The sequence below is a fragment of the Spinacia oleracea genome, chromosome 6 (assembly GCF_020520425.1).
Source record: "Spinacia oleracea cultivar Varoflay chromosome 6, BTI_SOV_V1, whole genome shotgun sequence".
Taxonomy (NCBI): Eukaryota; Viridiplantae; Streptophyta; class Magnoliopsida; order Caryophyllales; family Amaranthaceae; genus Spinacia; species Spinacia oleracea.
The window spans coordinates 15956495-15974988 of record NC_079492.1 but is presented as its reverse complement, the minus strand read 5'-3'; the positions used below and the strand labels follow the sequence as shown (position 1 = coordinate 15974988).

The window sequence follows — 18494 nt, the reverse complement described above, 5'->3', positions numbered from 1 at the left end:
CTTAATGTTTTTTTTGGGTGAAACTTTGTACGCTTAATGTGACACCTTCATTGAAAATCATTGTATTTACAGTTTAGTTGCACACTTCAATTCAAATGCTTAATTAATTTTTTTTCTTCTGAATTACACCTTACACACACATAACTTAATTCAGATTACTTTTTGGATTTTGTGTAAAATTGATTACAATCTTTAGTGAAGTTAGCTTATTGCATACGATATATTAATTGTTGGAAATCCTAGTGAGAAAACAAAAGAAAATGAGTGGGAAAATGTGGGAATATGAAAAGTCCCACATGGGAAAAACACAAACCATATTCAATGTTTATATTTGAAGGTTTGAGGGAAACATTTGTTTAAGAAAGCATGTGAGTGGCATGGGTGGTCACAACACACACACGCGCGCGCGCGCCGGGCCGGGCTCGGGCTCGGGCCGTGGGCCTTGGCACTTGGCACTTGGCACTTGGCACTTGGCACTTGGCACTTGGCACTTGGCACTTGGCACTTGGCACTTGGCACTTGGCACTTGGCACTTGGCACTTGGCACTTGGCACTTGCGGTTCGCGGGCGTGGGGTGGGTTTAGGTTGACACTGATGATTTATTTGTTATTCACTCCACAGTCAATTGGCAAGCATTGATCTGATTCTTTGTTGTATTTGGTATGTTGAAAATGGCCTAAGTTCTTGTTAGGATAAATTCACTAAATTTTCAAGAAGTTAGCTTTATGCTTATATAACACTACTTAAATGTGAAATGCTTATCTTAAAGATGCACCAGTTCAGATACCCGACCAACGTTTTTTTTCATATTCGTCATCTTTTGTACTTCCAGAGCTCTTGGGCATCGATAACGAAACATCCATTTCTTGCCCTCTACAACTTTACTCAGCACAGGCTGAAATATGTTGTATGTGTGAGGGGGTCGAAAAAGCACGAGGCTAATGCGTGACCTCGTCCCTCGTGGGTGTGACGCTTCTTTTTGTCAAATCAAGTGTAATTGGATTTCCTGTGAGTTTACACCCAATTGACTAGTAATATAGGAGTCGTCATTCAGTTTTTAACGACAATGAGAAAAACTGACAAAACCCGGTTATCGTGACATAAAGGGAGTGCAATTATGTTTGACCACGACGGCCGTAGGTTCCCTTGTGATCCCTGGTGGTGGGGATCGCTCAACGTACACCCGCAGGGTAGAGATTGAGGGTTCGGAGGACTGTAACTACCGAGAGGAGTACTCGCTCTTCGATAACTCCAGAGGCAAGATATCCTTACTAGCTCAGCATAAATAATTGAAGGGACATGCGTTAACTATTAAACTAATCTGAGTTGATTTTAACAATATGCAACATATAGTACTAGATCGAGCGCGGTTATCTGATTTAGATTGTTTTAAGGGACCTAGCATGATAATCCAATTTCCCAAAAATATCATATTTATTAAGCGTGATCGAACAATCAGATTTAGTTAGTTTAACAGTTTATAAAAGGGCGAGGAAAGCAATTAAACCATGGAAAAGGGACACATTACGACGCACCCTTGAGAGGTGCGTCACGGTTCTCAGAAAACTAACCACTTTGACTTCGCTATTTCTCCTTTTATTTAACGAATCTCAAATTATGGGACGGGATACGTTCTGTTCGATTTATGGATCGATTGCGACAGAACGCGTGATCAGTTTTGCAGCGTGAGGCTTAGGCTTAGGGGTTTAGAGTCAATACTCAGAATAATAATTGTGTGTTGTTATTCTTTTCACGTCGAACTTAAGGCCATATTTATAGAAAACAGTTCGTGGAAAGATAGAATTGTAGAACTCTAATCCATGAGGAATTAGGAAAAAACACGTACCAGGTATTTTCAGCGCCCAGAGCCAGGCGTTGAAAATAGGATCTGGGCTGTTTTTCTTAGTCAGATTCGGATTCCTAGAATCCGGAGTATTTGAGATTTAATTGAGTCTTTTAGTGCGTATTAACCTTGTGACGGGATGCGTCTGGGCCTGTTACGAACTCTAGGCTCGTTAGGATTTTAATTAATACGTGACTCTTACTTTCGAATCATATTAGGAATAGGATTCTCTCGCAATTTCTATCTCATTTAGGATTTATGTTGGAGTGCAACACCTAATTCTGACAGGTTTCTATCTTTTATGATTTGCCACTTTTAACAACTACTATTACGGCAGGTACTATTTTTAGCAGGTTTCCATAAATAGCAGGTTTCTATAAAAAGCGGGTTTTCGGTGAAATGAAAAGGGGAATTGAGATTCGTTATTTTATAGGAGATGCGTTGTCAAGTGGAGATTTACGTTTTCATCATCGAACCTTCCCTTTCGGGAATGGGGACAAAAGTAGGTGTCTACAGTTAGCCCCCACTTTGACTGAGTCTTGGAGTAAGACGATGGTCAAAGTATTAGACGGAGTGCGTCGCACAAGCCATGGTGACCTGTTTTGGCGAGGGTCTCACGAGCCCCCGAGTGATAACATTTGACTTAAGGGTCATCACTTGAAGTGTCGACATATCCCTCACGTGTCATTGGGATTTGTCAACGGATAATATAGAAACTTCCTCACTTTGTCATTGGAAGGATCTAAAGGTGCGCAGAAACTCCCTCACTTTGTCATTGGGAGTAGCTACAGATGATTTCGAAATCAAAGCTATAAAGTGTAATTGGGCCTGGCCGAGCCCAATCATGAGGTAAAAATGTTTTTAAAGATTCTCATTTTCAGGGCTAGCTAAACGAGAAAACCCCCTTGTTTTTATGGGACGTAAAACGAAGGAAAATCCAGCACATCGTTCTTTTTTGGAAAAAACGGAAAACCAATCTTTGGAAAAAGGGAAAGCTACTCACATCGTTCTTTTTTGGAAAAACGGAAAACCAGAAAAAGTTATCGCTGCAGCGACTAAGGACCTGCGCGGTTAGTGACGCAGACCCCGCCGGCTAAAGATGGCGAGCCTGTCCGCTAAGGGTGGACACCCCGTCCGATAGAAGTGGACAAATCTATTTTTAAAATTTTGAAAATAAGGACCTACGCGGCTTGTGACGTAGACCCCGCCGGCTAAAGATGGCGAACCTGTCCGCTAAGGGTGGACACCCCGTCCGATAGAAGTGGACGAATCTATTTTGAAATTTATTTTGTGTTTATTTTTTGGAAAATGAGGACCTACGTGGTTTGTACCGTAGAACCCGCCGGCTGAAGATGGCGAGCCTGTTTCATTTTGTTTTTGAAGATTCTATTTTTCGAAAACTGAGGACCTGCGCGGCTAGTGACGCAGACCCCGCCCGCTGAGGGTGGACGAACCCTGTCCGCTAAGGGTGGACATCCCTGAATTCGTTTTTTCCTTAATTTGGAACTTGCGTGGTTCGCGGCGCGATCTTGCCTGATTGAGGTGGGCAAGTCTCTATTTTTTGTTCATTGTGATTTCTTCTTTTTTGAGAATTTCTTTTATTCATTCTTGAAAGAGCGAATTCTTTCGAGGGATGCTCGAATTTAGTTGTAACCTGAACATGGGTTGACAAACGGGTTCAGACGGACCTTTGTCTTGCGACCGTCTGCTTTCGTGGTTTTGAGCTAGTCTTTATGGCTCGATTTTTGCCACCACTTGGTCTTTGATCAGAGGACCATGTACAAGTGTCCGTGACGACCCTTTTCTGCGGTCGAACCTGTTCTTTTGAGATCATCCAAACATGGGACGGCGTATAGCGAAGTCCGGGAATGTGATTTCGATTGCTTGCTTTTTTTTTGTTGGAGTATACTTTTCGCGAGCCCCCAAGCACTCGGGCTTTGGTGGTCATTTTTCGCATACTTCATAACGTCTTTTAATCATGTTTGGGGTCGAGCTCGTATGTGCGAGCGACCTTTCATAGTGGTGTGCTATTCTGGCGAAGTCATGGGGTGCGACTTCAGTCTTCGAGCGACAAGGTTTAATATCATTCGGTTTAGCTTGGCCCGATTTAATCCTTTGACAGACAAACATTTTTTATTTGAGAAACCAACGACTTGACAACGTTTTTTGGTGTTTCGAAGAATGACCTTGATATTTTTTTGTTTTGAAAAGTGTACATATATGTTTCTTGAGACAAGTCTAAGTTTCGACCAAGTTTTACCATTCATTTTTGCTATTTGGGAGCTTAAAGGTGCTTTTGGGCTTGATCTTAATTGCAATAGGGCCTCGTGTCTAGCAACGCGGTTTTAAGTCTTTTCCTGTTCCGCGTTTTGTGAAATCTGGGCCTTGGGCTGCATTTTCGGCGCCCAAGGCTGGGCGTTAAATATTTCGGCGCCCAGCTTCGGGCGCTAAAACTCCTTTCCTGGCGAATTTTGACTTTCGGATTTCTTAACGCGTTTCCGAATGGGATCAGGATGTCACTTGATGCGTTCAGCTATATATAGGGGCTAGATACGTCCCTATTTTCCATCACTCTCAATTTCCTTCTTTCTTTGCTGTGTTTTAATTACTCCTTGCTTTCGTCATGTCGATTCCCACTTTCTCACTCCAACGGACTGTTAGGCGTTGGCTACGGGCCCTTAATCCTACAGAAAAGGCTTTGTTGAAAGAATACCACTTAGAGGCACTTTTAGGCTTACAACAAATTAACATTGACTATAATTTTCTGCACGCAACCCTAAGCTTTTGGGATTCCGATCATCATGTTTTTGTCTTTCGGGGCAACGAAATATGTCCTTTGCCAGATGAATTTGCTGCGATCCTTGGTTATCCTACTAATGCTACCCCTGCCACTCCTGGCACTATTGAAGAGAGTAAAACAACCATAGGGGCTTTCCCAGGACTAGATGCTAACATGCTTGCTGAAGTTGTTGTAGGTGATGAGGTTAATTTGGCAAAACTTGTAAAACACCACTTTAGGCCTAGTAAGAATATGACCGAACAGAAATTGAATATTCGAGCCCTTATATTTTGCTTGTTGAATCATTATTTGCTGTCGCATAACAATGGTGAGTTCGGTGACATAAGGTTGATCCCCTTGATTAGCCAGATGGAAAGTTGCTATTCTATTATGCCGTTGGTGGTTGCCGAGACTTTGCTGAGTGCGGATGAGCTGAAGAAGGACGCCAAATCTGAATATTTTAAGGGAAGCCCCCTATTACTGCAGGTAATCGATTTTTCTTGCGCACGTATACGTTTTTTTTCTCATATATATTTTTTATTCGTCCTGCCTTGGGGCTGAGTTTCAGCGCCCAGGGCTGGGCGCTGGAATTTTCGGCGCCTGGTCCTGGGTGTTGAAACTGCGCCCCAGGAACCGTTTTCTTTTTATTATTATTTTTTGATCGTACCCGTTTTTTGCAGATTTGGCTCATGGAACGGCTTAGGCTCTTGGAAGCTCCTGCCGATCCTAAACATTATCGCCCTATAGCCTTGGGTAACCGAAAATATTTGCACCAAGGCCAGGACGAGGCCGAATGGGCCTCCTTTTTTACTTATGGCATCTGTTCTATTAAGTGGGTGGTACCATGGTGGGGTTTGACTACTATGACGGGGGGTTCTGATGTATCGGTTTATGTTTCTTTGTTGGGGCTATCTCGGCCCATTTATATTTTCCCTTACCGAGTCATGCGTCAATACGGTTTAAGGCAGCCTATCCCCTTTTCTGATAAGGTACCACCTAAAGTAGCGGCCTTTTCACAAGCACGGGTTCTAGCGTGGGCTAAGTATTATGATGGTCTCCCGCGTTGGGCCGTAGCTGCAAATGGCTTTGTGGGTCTTTCTGAAAACTACAAGTTGTGGATGAGCTCCGATGATAAAGCTGTGAGGACCAGGCTCGAAATGGGGAGTCGGCTGAGCTTTTGATACCTCGCATTCGTGTTAAGTATGAGGGTCCTGATTCTGCCAAACCTCGTACCCATGGCATTAAGACTGTGAAAGCTCGTCCTGATCGAAAGCGAAAGGAAGTTCCTCCCCATTCCAGTTTCAGTCCTAAAAAGATGCCTAACATGAAGGGGCCTGCTGTTGTTAAAAGAAATGCAAGCTCTTGCGGAGATCGTCGCCGGAACAATGTATGGGTTAGGAAGGCTCAGCCGCCTGTAGAAACAGCGACTAGTCTAGTTGATGATAATAATCCTTCTCCCACCATTGTCTGTGCCCTTGAGGCTGAGCGGGCTATAACTGAGAATGTTTCTGAAGCCTTGGCATCTTTGGAAGTTAGTGTCCAGGAGCCGGTTCTTATGGAGATTGATATTGGGGCAGCGCAGAAGACTGTGGGGGTGGATCCTGCGAACATTGCCCTCTACAAGACTTTATTTGATGATCCGGAAGAACTAGAGTAGTGTAATTCTTGCTAGGGTGTAGGTGCCCTTTATTTATTTCAGTTGTGTTTGTTTTTTCATTTCTTAGCACTTTGTTTTCCTTCTTATTATTTTTCAATAAAGGCGTATTTTATTTTTTCATTTTAATTTTTTGTTTCTCCTCCTTTTTTATATTTTTATATGTCTAACACTTTTTGCACAATTTTATGTATGTTTGTTTTTTTTATAGGACCGAATCCTTGGTAAGGATTGCCTACGTATCTTGTCAGAATCAGGTCGCGCGTAGTTCTAGCTGGAATAAGTTCTAGGATGCCAGATTTTAATAGATATGCCCTGAGGTGGTAACATATTACTTAACTGGTCAAATGAGTGAAGTATTATCATTATTTTCGTCTGCCGTTTTTTTTTTGCCGTAAGTCGCGTAAAAAATGAAATTCGACTACTTTTTGTATGGCTATATTTTTTGGTGAGCCTATTTGGATACGTGCTGTACTCCCCAAGTGTTCGTTATTTTTCCGTTATGTGCGGATAAAATGACGAGCACTTCTAAAAAAATTTAGGCAGGCAGAGAGTTTCAACGCCCAGGCTGGGGCGTCAAAGATTTCGGCGCCCAGCCCTGGGCGCTGAAAATGATTTGGGCGGTCGTTTTTGACGCTTTGCTTCACGTGTTCTTGCATTTTCTTTTTTTCACTTTTTTTTTGTTTTAGTGCTTTGATTTTTGCTCGTATTTAAAATCAATTTTGAGGCTATTTCGGAGGCTTTTTTGACTGTTAGCGTGAGATGCATTTTTGTCCAGGTTAATTTTTTCTATCCGTGACACGAAACGGCTTTGAAAATGGAGTTAGGGTGTGGAAGATATGAAGATCTTTGTGTAGGCTTTTGAGGTGGGTTGAGGTGCGCGTTGTTAGTGAAGGGTATGATGGAATTATGTTTTATGAATCTGTTTTTTTTTTTTGGTAACATTTGCGTTGTTTGGATTTGATTTTTCTTTTGGTTTCTTTGTGTTGCACGGGTTAGACCCTTATGTTTTGGAGATATGATGGGGATGGTGTGGTTTATTTCGTGGGTTTTCGGGAACTGGTTCCCATGGCACTATTTCAAGACCGAATGGGCTTCGTTTGTTGGGCCTAGAGTGGGCCGCCTCTTTATTTTTGTATTTTGCAAGTACATTTGGTGTTTACTTAGTGTTAGAATAAAATTTTAGGAGAAATATTACGCCTTTATTAATTTGGAAAGTAAGGAAAACACACTGAAACAAACTTGACCTATATTCTAAGGGGTCTTAGGACCATCTAAAGTCTTTATTATTTTTCTACCAATCTAAAGGACTACTAGGCGCTTTTTACTACGGTGCTCTATGTGGCTCAAGCCTTGGGTTTAGTCTCGTAAAACTTTGGTCCTTCACCGGTACTCATCTTGAATTCTATTCCTTTTGCATTGACCCACTGATATGTCTTCACCCATCCGTTCTCGATCTCTTCTAGTGTTGATGCAGGAGCGATTAACCGGGTTGGATCGAAACCTTCATCTTGTAAAGCCAGGGTAGTCGTCACAGTCTCGTCCTCCATAGGCCTCGATTCGTTAAACAATGTCCACAGAGCCTGGTCGTCCAATATTTCAGCTGTTTATTCTTGGTGAGGTGGGGTGCCTCATCCAAGGTGTGGAAGTCATGGAAGATTTCAAATCCTGGTTTTAGCAAGCCATCCTGAACGAAGGGTTCAGGGAAATCACAACATGGGTGTCCTTCTCCTTCCCGAACGAACATCCCGTTAAGGGTTCTTTAATATGGGGGAAGGAGGGTGGTTTGTTTGGCCTTGTTAAGGCGTAGCCTAGACAGGCGGTCAGCAATATCTTCCTTCGTTGGTTCATAGCCTAAGCCAAAGGGAGTAGATTTGTTGGGTAAAGGATGGAATGTGCATTCCTTCTTCCTTATGCCCAATGGGGTTCCAGGGAAATAACCTTGAGCTAACAGCATTCTAGGGATGACTCGGGATGCGTGCGGGTCTAGGAATGCTGGATCATAATCTTCGATGAACTGGATTGTTTCTTCCATTTGAAACCCGTAAAGGTCGTCTGCAGTTTCGGCCGTTCCAACCATAGTACAACTGACGTCGAGAGGAGGGGCGCGGATTTCTAGTATTACCCCGTTATGGTTAAGTTTAACCATTTGGTGCAAGGTAGAAGCCACACCTCCTAAGTCATGGAGCCAAGGTCGCCCCAAGAGGAGGTTGAAAGTGGGCTTGATGTCAATTATTTGAAACTCCGTGGTGCGTGCCACAGGCCCGGTTTGTATGGTAAGGTTGATTTTTCCCAACACAGGCCTTCGGGAGTTATCATAAGCTCGTACCCCTTGCGTGGAGGTTTGGAAGTCATCGTTTCCTAGCCCCAAGCAATGGGCGGTTCGTAATGGGCAAACATTAACCGCCGAACCGTTATCTACGAGCGCTAGGGGGATGTTTTGTCCTTTGCATCCAACCACTAGATAAAGGGCTTTATTGTGAGCACCCCCCTCTTTGGGCAAGTCTTTGTCAGTGAAAACTATGGCCTTTTCTCCGACATCTCTCGTGACATGGCTAACCAATAAGTCAGGTGTGATATCTGTAGGTACTGAGATGAGGTCGAGTGAGCGAATAAGCTTTTCGCGATGTTCCTTTGAAGTACACATGAGATCCCAGATGGTAATTTCGGCTTTAGTTCTTTTTAGTTGTTTCAAGAGAGGATTTTCAATGACTTCCGCGACGGTGGTGTGCCGTCCATTCTCAGGAGTTTGCCTAACTGGGATATCGTCCATAGGAGGTGGGCGAATATCCGGTTGGTATATTCTTCCGGATCGGGTGAGATTGTCGACTTCGGGTTCCTGAGGGGTGGTGTCAATGAGAGCATACCCGGACCAAGTTTCAGTAAAGAGGTCCTGGCCCGATACTTGAGATAGGTAGATATCTTCAGCATCATCATCCCACACACCGCACACTTCCCTCTCGATTCGATCCATAGGGACCACAGCGAGTGGTGCACCTTGAGGTGTAATATACACCGTAGGGTCGAAGTTCTCATTTTCTGGTTGGTCGAGAGAGACGTGACAAGAGCCGAGTGGGCTTTTGTTGTTGTTGGGTTTGCCAACGTTAGGGAGAGGTATTACTTCATCCTCTATCATGTCCTGGATCGTATGTTTTAGATTCCAGCAGTTTTCAGTGTCATGCCCATTTCCTTGATGGAATTTGCAGTAAGTACCTTTGACCCAATATTTTCCCTTGACAGGAGGGTCACGGGTGGGGCCTATAGGTCTCAACTTTCCTTGATTGGTTAGTCTTTCAAAGGCTTGTACCAAAGTTGACCCGAGTGGGGTAAACTTTCGGTCTCGGACCCATCTTCCAGGGCTTCTTCGGGCGGGGGTCTCCTCTACGGCATGGACTTCTTGGGCTTGGGATGTGTTGCCCCTGTTGTAGGTATTGCTTTTGTATGCGGGTTTACTTTGTATTGTTTTTGCGAGATCATCCTCGATCTTTATTCCCACATCATAAACTCTTTTGAAAGTGTCAAGTCCCAGGTACCTAAGGTGCTGTCTGTAGGCCGGGTCCAGGTTGTCAATAAATTTTTGGACCAATTCTGTTTCGGGAGGCCTATTGATTAGCTGGGCCGTCTGATCCCTCCATCTAGCAAAGTAGGTTGTGAAACTCTCATTTTTCTTTTGGAAGAGAACTTCCAGCTCGCGCATGGTGACTTGAAAATCCATGTTCGACGAGTATTGCTTGATGAAGACATTGACAAAGTCTTCCCAAGTGGGGAAGAGCTTAGGGTCCTGGTGATAGTACAATTTGAGCGGCACAGGTTCCAGGGACAAAGGAAAGGCAGGTAAATACATGGACTTGTCCACGCCTTTCAAGTTCATGGCATTCACAAAGCTCAATAGATGATCACGGGGATTATCCGTGGCTTTAAACTTTGGTAAGTCAGATGAACTAAACTTTTCTGGTAGTTTGCCAAGAAAAGGTTCAGGATCGAGGGAGAAGTACTTGCTCCCCATGGTTTGCTGTAGGACCATTTTTTCAATCCTCTTCTCGTTATCGAGGTCGTTTTTGGCTTGCGCAGCCGCTAAGGCTTCGTTTTCCATTTTCAGTTGGGTCATTTGAGCCATCTGCTCTTGCAATTCTTCGATGGACATGTTTGAGGGTGCGAATCGAGGTTGGGGAAGCGGAGATCCTTGAAATGAGGGATGACGGACGGAGCTTGGAGTCACTAAACCTGGTGTTGGCGATGTATCTTCGAGGCGCACTAACCGTTGATTTCCTGATCGGCACCAAGTGGCAGGACCAGTCCTATGCATAAGATAAGCTAAAGTTTAGGTCCCAAAGTTTCAAGTATTACTTAGTCTAGACTTCGACTCTCTCTATTGGTTTTTCACTCTTTCTTTTGTTGGTACACTTTTTAGTTCTTTCTTTTGGTCATTCTTTGGATTTTCGAAACACTTGCCCGTGTGACATTCATAATTATTAGCATGTTCGGTTTTGGTGCCGAGCATTATCGTCGTAGGAGGCCTAACAACGACGCAAAGAGTTATTTTTTTTTATGAGTCGCTTTTAGAATCGAGTGCTTTTCTTACGCCCTCGTAGCAATTCTTTTTACGAACGTTTTTTTGTGCTACGTATTTTCCTTTTGCGCGGGCACCGAGGCTGCTGCGCCTGACCAGAAGGCCAAGCAGCAACTTCAGCGCCCAGCGTAGGGCGTGAGAAATTATGGCGCCCAGCCAGGGGCGTTGAAAATGCGTCCCTGGCTGGTTCTCGTTTTCTGTTTGCGTCTACTTTTGTTTATGCGACTTCGATTTTTGCGTGCTTGCCTAATAACGTCCTTTACGCGTTGTGCAGCGTTTGTGGGATTCGTTACAGGCCATCCCGAGCATCGCTTATTTTTGTGGCGATCGTTCGGGTTTGCGGAACACGTATTTCGGTATAACTCTTTGGCAAATTGGTTTATGAATGTTTGGGCAATTTTTAAGGTCGTTGGTTTTTCTAGGATAGTTTGTCACACACAATCATATATTTCGCTACACATAACTAACATTCCATCATGAGGCAATAATAATATGTCATGTAGTTTATGATAGGCTTCTATGGGTAGTTATTTGCGCCTGGCTTGGTACCGCTTCTATCGCAGATCCAACACATGCCCCGGTCGAGGTAGTGTCTTCAACAGACGAATTTCGTCCCAGAAGGCCAACCCGCAAGTGCAAGCCAAGGGGGCATGTAGGCGAGAGGGACCTAGTGGGCGAGCGATTGGGTTTGGGACGGGTGTACTACTAGCGAAAGTGCCGAGTGGACAACATTCGAAGCGTATGCACCCCCCTGTTGGCGATGGGTATCCTTAGTCCCAACTTCCGAGGTGAAATACCAAGGGAGCCAAGATTCGTTATGCGGTTCTGCCCGTTCACATTAATATGCTGATTTTCAGGTCGTCCCAACTTGATGGGGAAATAAACGCGGGGTAGGATCGTTTCACCCTTCGGCTATTTTGATTACCTACAAGCACGAGTATTTCCTTCACTATCCCCAGTGGAGTCGCCACTGTGAGGAGGTCGAAAAAGCACGAGGCTAATGCGTGACCTCGTCCCTCGTGGGTGTGACGCTTCTTTTTGTCAAATCAAGTGTAATTGGATTTCCTGTGAGTTTACACCTAATTGACTAGTAATATAGGAGTCGTCATTCAGTTTTTAACGACAATGAGAAAAACTGACAAAACCCGGTTATCGTGACATAAAGGGAGTGCAATTATGTTTGACCACGATGGCCGTAGGTTCCCTTGTGATCCCTGGTGGTGGGGATCTCTCAACGTACACCCGCAGGGTAGAGATTGAGGGTTCGGGGGACTGTAACTACCGAGAGGAGTATTCGCTCTTCGATAACTCCAGAGGCAGGATATCCTTACTAGCTCAGCATAAATAATTGAAGGGACATACGTTAACTATTAAACTAATCTGAGTTGATTTTAACAATATGCAACATATAGTACTAGATCGAGCGCGATTATCTGATTTAGATTGTTTTAAGGGACCTAGCATGATAATCCAATTTCCCAAAAATATCATATTTATTCAGCGTGATCGAACAATCAGATTTAGTTAGTTTAACAGTTCATAAAAGGGCGAGGAAAGCAATTAAACCATGGAAAAGGGACACATTACGACGCACCCTTGAGAGGTGCGTCACGGTTCTCAGAAAACTAACCACTTTGACTTTGCTATTTCTCCTTTTATTTAACGAATCTCAAATTATGGGACGAGATACGTTCTGTTCAATTTATGGATCGATTGCGACAGAACGCGTGATCAGTTTTGCAGCGTGAGGCTTAGGCTTAGGGGTTTAGAGTCAATACTCAGAATAATAATTGTGTGTTGTTGTTCTTTTCACGTCGAACTTAAGGCCCTATTTATAGAAAAGAGTTCGTGGAAAGATAGAATTGTAGAACTCTAATCCATGAGGAATTAGGAAAAAACACGTACCAGGTATTTTCAGCGCCCAGGCCTGGGCGTCGAAGATTTCGGCGCCGAGAGCCAGGCGTTGAAAATAGGATCTGTGCTGTTTTTCTTAGTCAGATTCGGATTCCTAGAATCCGGAGTATTTGAGATTTAATTGAGTCTTTTAGTGCGTATTAACCTTGTGACGGGATGCGTCTGGGCCCGTTACGAACTCTAGGCTCGTTAAGATTTTAATTAATACGTGACTCTTACTTTCGAATCATATTAGGAATAGGATTCTCTCGCAATTTCTATCTCATTTAGGATTTATATTGGAGTGCAACACCTAATTCTGACAGGTTTCTATCTTTTATGATTTGCCACTTTTAACAACTACTATTACGGCAGTTACTTTTTTAGCAGGTTCCCATAAATAGCAGGTTTCTATAAATAGCAGGTTTTGTGTGAAATGAAAAGGGGAATTGAGATTCGTTATTTTATAGGAGATGCGTTGTCAAGTGGAGATTTACGTTTTCATCATCGAACCTTCCCTTTCGGAAATGGGGACAAAAGTAGGTGTCTACAGTATGGTACTCATGTTTTTATTTCAATGATAAATACCTTCAATTCGAAATTAATTCCTCTCCCTTTACTGTTCGTAACGTGGAGCATTCTAGCTCATCTTTTACATGTATGCTATTTCGATGATTGTTGTTGTTGCAAGTTGTACGGGTTCATTGCTTAATGTGACTCATTACCATTCAGTTTTTTTTTTTTTTTGCATGTTGTTGCAGCTAGGGTTTTTTCATGTAGACATTTTGTAAGGGTGTATACTGAGTGAGAGAGGGATGAAATGTTTAATCACATAGATCTCTGTGTTCCAAAATTTGTCTAACCAGGTCATAATTAATTTGTCAAGTCAGGTCATAATTAATCAACTGATTTTGGGTATTTTGGAGATTGCTTCTGTTGCTAGATATACTTGTCCAATGTTCTGTCTATTGTCTTCTCATTTTCATTCTGGTGCTGTCATTGGTGCTGTCATTATTTTTGCTTTTAGGTTTTGCTCTTGTAGTATTTTGGTAGAAGTGCGATAAAAAGGGAAAAAAAAGGATTTAAAAGAAATTAATCATGTATTTCTGGAGCCGTCAAATGTGGTGTACGGGTTGAGTTATGTCGGGTCAATTCTGAATTGGGGTGTGTCCAACTGTTCAAGTCTCATTTCATAGCTTTAGGTGTTTAAGAATGCAAATGGGTGCTACCTAATTTCTAGAACTGCCCTCTTACAAGTTACATATTTGCTGCTACCCTTTTCAGGTTATGACTTGCAGACCTCGGACATATATTTTCAGGTTATAACCATGTTTGGGCGTGCTCTGAAGAAAAGTTATATAGCACCAAATATTACGAAACTCTTGGTGTCCCAAAAATGCCACTCCATATGAACTCAAGAAGGCATTACAGAAAAGCTACCATAAAGTATCACCCTCATAAAGGTGGCGATCCAGAAAAGGTAATGACATACTTGTTTTCCTTGTAAGATTTGCGGTACTTTTACAATATTTGTGTTCTCCATCTTGAATCATTAAGTTTTCAGCCCTTAGGTCATTTAGTTAAAAAACGGGAGCGAAAATGCCTTAGTTTGGCCTTAATATGACCTATATCGACCAAATGAGCCTAAAATGTGCATAAATAGATTAGAATGAGTCTTAGAAACCTTTAATGTGCCACATAAAACATGTAAACGGATTAAAATGATAAGTTAGGTTCCTTAGCTCAAAGTTGGGCGAGGAAATGTCATTTTAGGGAAAATATGACCTATAACGATCCAATAAGCATTATATGTGAATAAATACATTCGAATATGTCTTAGAAAGTTAACATTGGGCTTATAAAACATGTAATAAGTTTAAAATCAGCCCCTAGGTCATTTAGTTAAAAAATGGGAGCGAAAATGCCTTAGTTTAGCATAAATATGACCTATATCGACCAAATGAGCCTTAAATGTGTATAAATAGATTAGAATGAGGCTTAGAAACCTTGAATGTGCCACATAAAACATGTAAACGGTTTAAAATGATAAGTTAGGTTCCTTAGCTCAAAGTTGGGCGAGAAAATGCCATTTTAGGAAAAATAGGACCTATAACGACCAAATAAGCCTTAAATTTTAATAAATACATTTGAATGTGTCTTAGAAGTTAAAACAAATCTTATAAAACATGTAATAAGTTTGAAATCAGCCATTAGGTCCTTTAGTTATAATATGGGAGCGGAAATGCCTTAGTTAGCTTAAATATAACCTATATCGACTAAATAAGCCTAAAATATGCATAAATATATTCAAATGAGTCTTAGAAACCTTGAATGTGCCACATGAAACATGTAAACGGTCTAAAATGATATGTTAGGTTCCTTAGCTCAAAGTTGGGTGAGAAAATGACATTTTAGGTAAAATATGACCTATAACGATCAAATAAGCCTTAAATGTAAATAAATACATTTGAATATGTCTTAGAAAGTTAACACTAGGCTTATAAAGCATGTAATAAGTTTAAAATCAGCCCCTAAGTCATTTATTTAAAAAATGGGACCGAAAATGCCTTAGTTTAGCTTAAATATGACCTATATCGATCAAATGAGCCTAAAATGTGCATAAATGCATTAGAATGATTCTTAGAAACCTTGAATGTGACACATAAAACATGTAAACGGTTTAAAATGATAAGTTTGGTTCCTTAGCTAAAAGTTGGGCGAGAAAATGCCATTTTAGGCAAAATAGGACCTACAACGACCCAATAAGCATTAAATGTGAATAAATACATTTGAATATGTCTTAGAAAGTTAACACTAGGCTTATAAAACATGTAATAAGTTTAAAATCAATCCTTAGGTCATTTTGTTAAAAAATGGGAGCGAAAATGCCTTAGTTTAGCTTAAATATGACCTATATCGACCAAGTGAGCCTAAAATATGCATAAATATATTAGAATGAGTCTTAGAAACCTTGAATGTGCCACATAAAACATGTAAACGGTTTAAAATGATAAGTTAGGTTCCTTAGCTCAAAGTTGGGCGAGAAAAAGCCATTTTAGGCAAAATAGGACCTATAACGACCCAATAAGCATTAAATGTGAATAAATACATTTGAATATATCTTAGAAAGTTAATACTAGGCTTATAAAATATGTAATAAGTTTAAAATCATCCCCTTAGGTCATTTAGTTAAAAAATGGGACCGAAAATGCCTTAGTTTAACCTAAATATAACATATATCGACCAAATGAGCCTAAAATGTGCATAAATACATTAGAATGAGTCTTAGAAACCTTGAATGTGACACATAAAACAGGTAAACGGTTTAAAATGATAAGTTTGGTTCATAAGCTCAAAGACGAGAAAATGTCATTTTAGGCAAAATAGGACCTATAACGACCCAATAATCATTAAATGTGAATAAATACATTTGAATATGTCTTAGAAAGTTAACACTAGGCTTATAAAACATGTAATAAGTTTATAATCATCCCCTAGGTCATTTAGTTAAAAAAATGGGAGCGAAAATGCCTTAGTTTAGCCTAAATATGACTTATATCGACTAAATGAGCCTAAAATGTGCATAAATACATTAGAATGTGTCTTAGAAACCTTGAATGTGACACATAAAATATGTAAACGGTTTAAAATGATAAGTTTGGTTCCTTAGCTCAAAGTTGGGCGAGAAAATGCATTTTAGGCAAAATATGACCTATAACGACCCAATAAGCATTAAATGTGAATAAATTCATTTGAATATGTCTTAGAAAGTTAACACTAGGCTTATAAAATATGTAATGAGTTTAAAATCAGCCCTTAGGTCATTTAGTTAAAAAATTGGAGCGAAAATGCCTTAGTTTAGCTTAAATATGACCTATATCGACCAAATGAGCGTTAAATGTGCATAAGTACATTCGAATGAGTCTTAGAAACCTTGAATGTGCCACAGAAAACATGTGAACGGTTTAAAATGATAACTTTGGTTCCTTAGCTCAAAGTTGGGTGAGAAAATGCCATTTTAAGCAAAATAGGACCTATAACGACCCAATAAGCATTAAATGTGAATAAATACATTTGAATGTGTCTTACAATGTTAAAACTAAGATTAAACATGTAAAAGGTTTCATATGGTGGCTTAGGTTATCTAGTTCAAAGTTGGGAGCGAAAATGCCATTTTAGGCTACAAATAATGTCTTGACTTAATAGTTAAGAACGATGGAATATTGAATCAGTAATACTAATATTGAATCAAAGTAGAAATGAGCAATTGTACGAAGTAAGATAGAAATTAGAACTACAAATATAGCAAAAGTTCCTTATTTGTTATGCAAGTTGGTTTAATATTTTTTTTTTGTGTTGGTGATAATTATTTCAATTCTTGTAGGAAACCTACGAAAAAAATAAGGCCTTATATCAGGTGATTGAATAGTCTATGTATAATCAATAACCGCAGGACGGACAAGTTTCTTGCTTTCTTGCTTCATCATTGGTCAACCAAGTAATCATGTATCTTTTCTTGCAGAGTTGTAAGTTGCCACAAAGTTGGGCGAGGAACTATCACGGCTGTTCTTTATGCTATTAGGCCGCTCGTGTTTAATTTCTCTAAACTTAGTCATGTATTTTTTTATGCTTAGCCATGATTTCTATATATGTAACCTACATCAAGGAATCAACTATGTTTGTTTTCATGCTTTCAACCATTTCTATAGAGTAATTAGACTTATGATTTGTATAGTGTTCCGGGAGATAGTTATTTATATCTTGGGGGAACGTGCGCGTTAGCACACGTTCCAACAACTAGTAAAATAAAAAAGACTAATAGTTTGAACCACGATATACAAGAAAATTACAAATGAAAGACTGGAAAAAAAATACTTCTTTGTATTTATTTAAGGGATATATTTGCTTTTTCCGGCCATATTTATTTAAAAGATACACTTGTCATTTTTAGTAACTTATCAACCCCATCATCTAATTAAATAATCTATCTATACCCCACTCTCACGGTCCCACCCTCACTCCTTAAAATGACATGGTTCCCACTTGTTTTACTTATTAAAATATCTAACCAACTCCACTTGTTTTATTACTTTATTGCATTCAACTTTTCTTCTGAATACCCGTGTCCGATCAAGTGCATCTCTTAAATAAATACAGAGGGAGTACAACAAGTTTCTCAAGGAATTAGTAAAAAAAAAAACGACAATGAGCTTATAATCTCTAATCTCGAAAGATGTAAAAAAACACGTGTTAGGATCTTCTGCATTTCTTTTCTCCGTTTCCTAACACAGCCAACAACGCGTAGAAGTAGAACACCGAGAAAGTCTTGGACTATACCTACTAGAGGCTTTAAAAACTATACCAAGAATATAATAATAATAAACTTTAAAGTGGGGCAAAAACAACAGAAAAAAAAAGGAAACCATGATATTACCTGGCGCTAACTCAAAGTTAGTGAGAGAAGTAAAATTTCGTCCAAAGCGCCAAAATTCCAGTCCAATTGTTTGGCGGCAAAAACAAGGTGAATTGTAATCCACATATTCTTCTTGTTCATCAATCTGATACAATCAACCATTTCTGGAACTCAAATTTCTCAAATTCCCTTAGATTCGTGATGAGGGTTTGTCACAAAAAAATCCCAAAACAATCGATGGAGGAACTCTTGATTTAGTCTCCTCGAATTCAATAAATCTATCGATAACTGTTCTGTGAGTGAACTCTGTGTTATCAATGGCGAAAGACGCTGTGGGCGGCG

At 40.6% G+C, this 18494-nt stretch overlaps 1 long non-coding RNA gene across 1 annotated transcript; it reads left to right on the top strand.

Moving 5' to 3' along the window:
- The first annotated feature begins 13613 nt into the window (after window positions 1–13613).
- Window positions 13614–17436, top strand: LOC130462839 (uncharacterized). Its single transcript, XR_008923663.1, has 2 exons — window positions 13614–14219; window positions 17262–17436. It is a non-coding gene; the product is annotated as an uncharacterized lncRNA (long non-coding RNA).
- Window positions 17437–18494: the final 1058 nt, after the last annotated feature.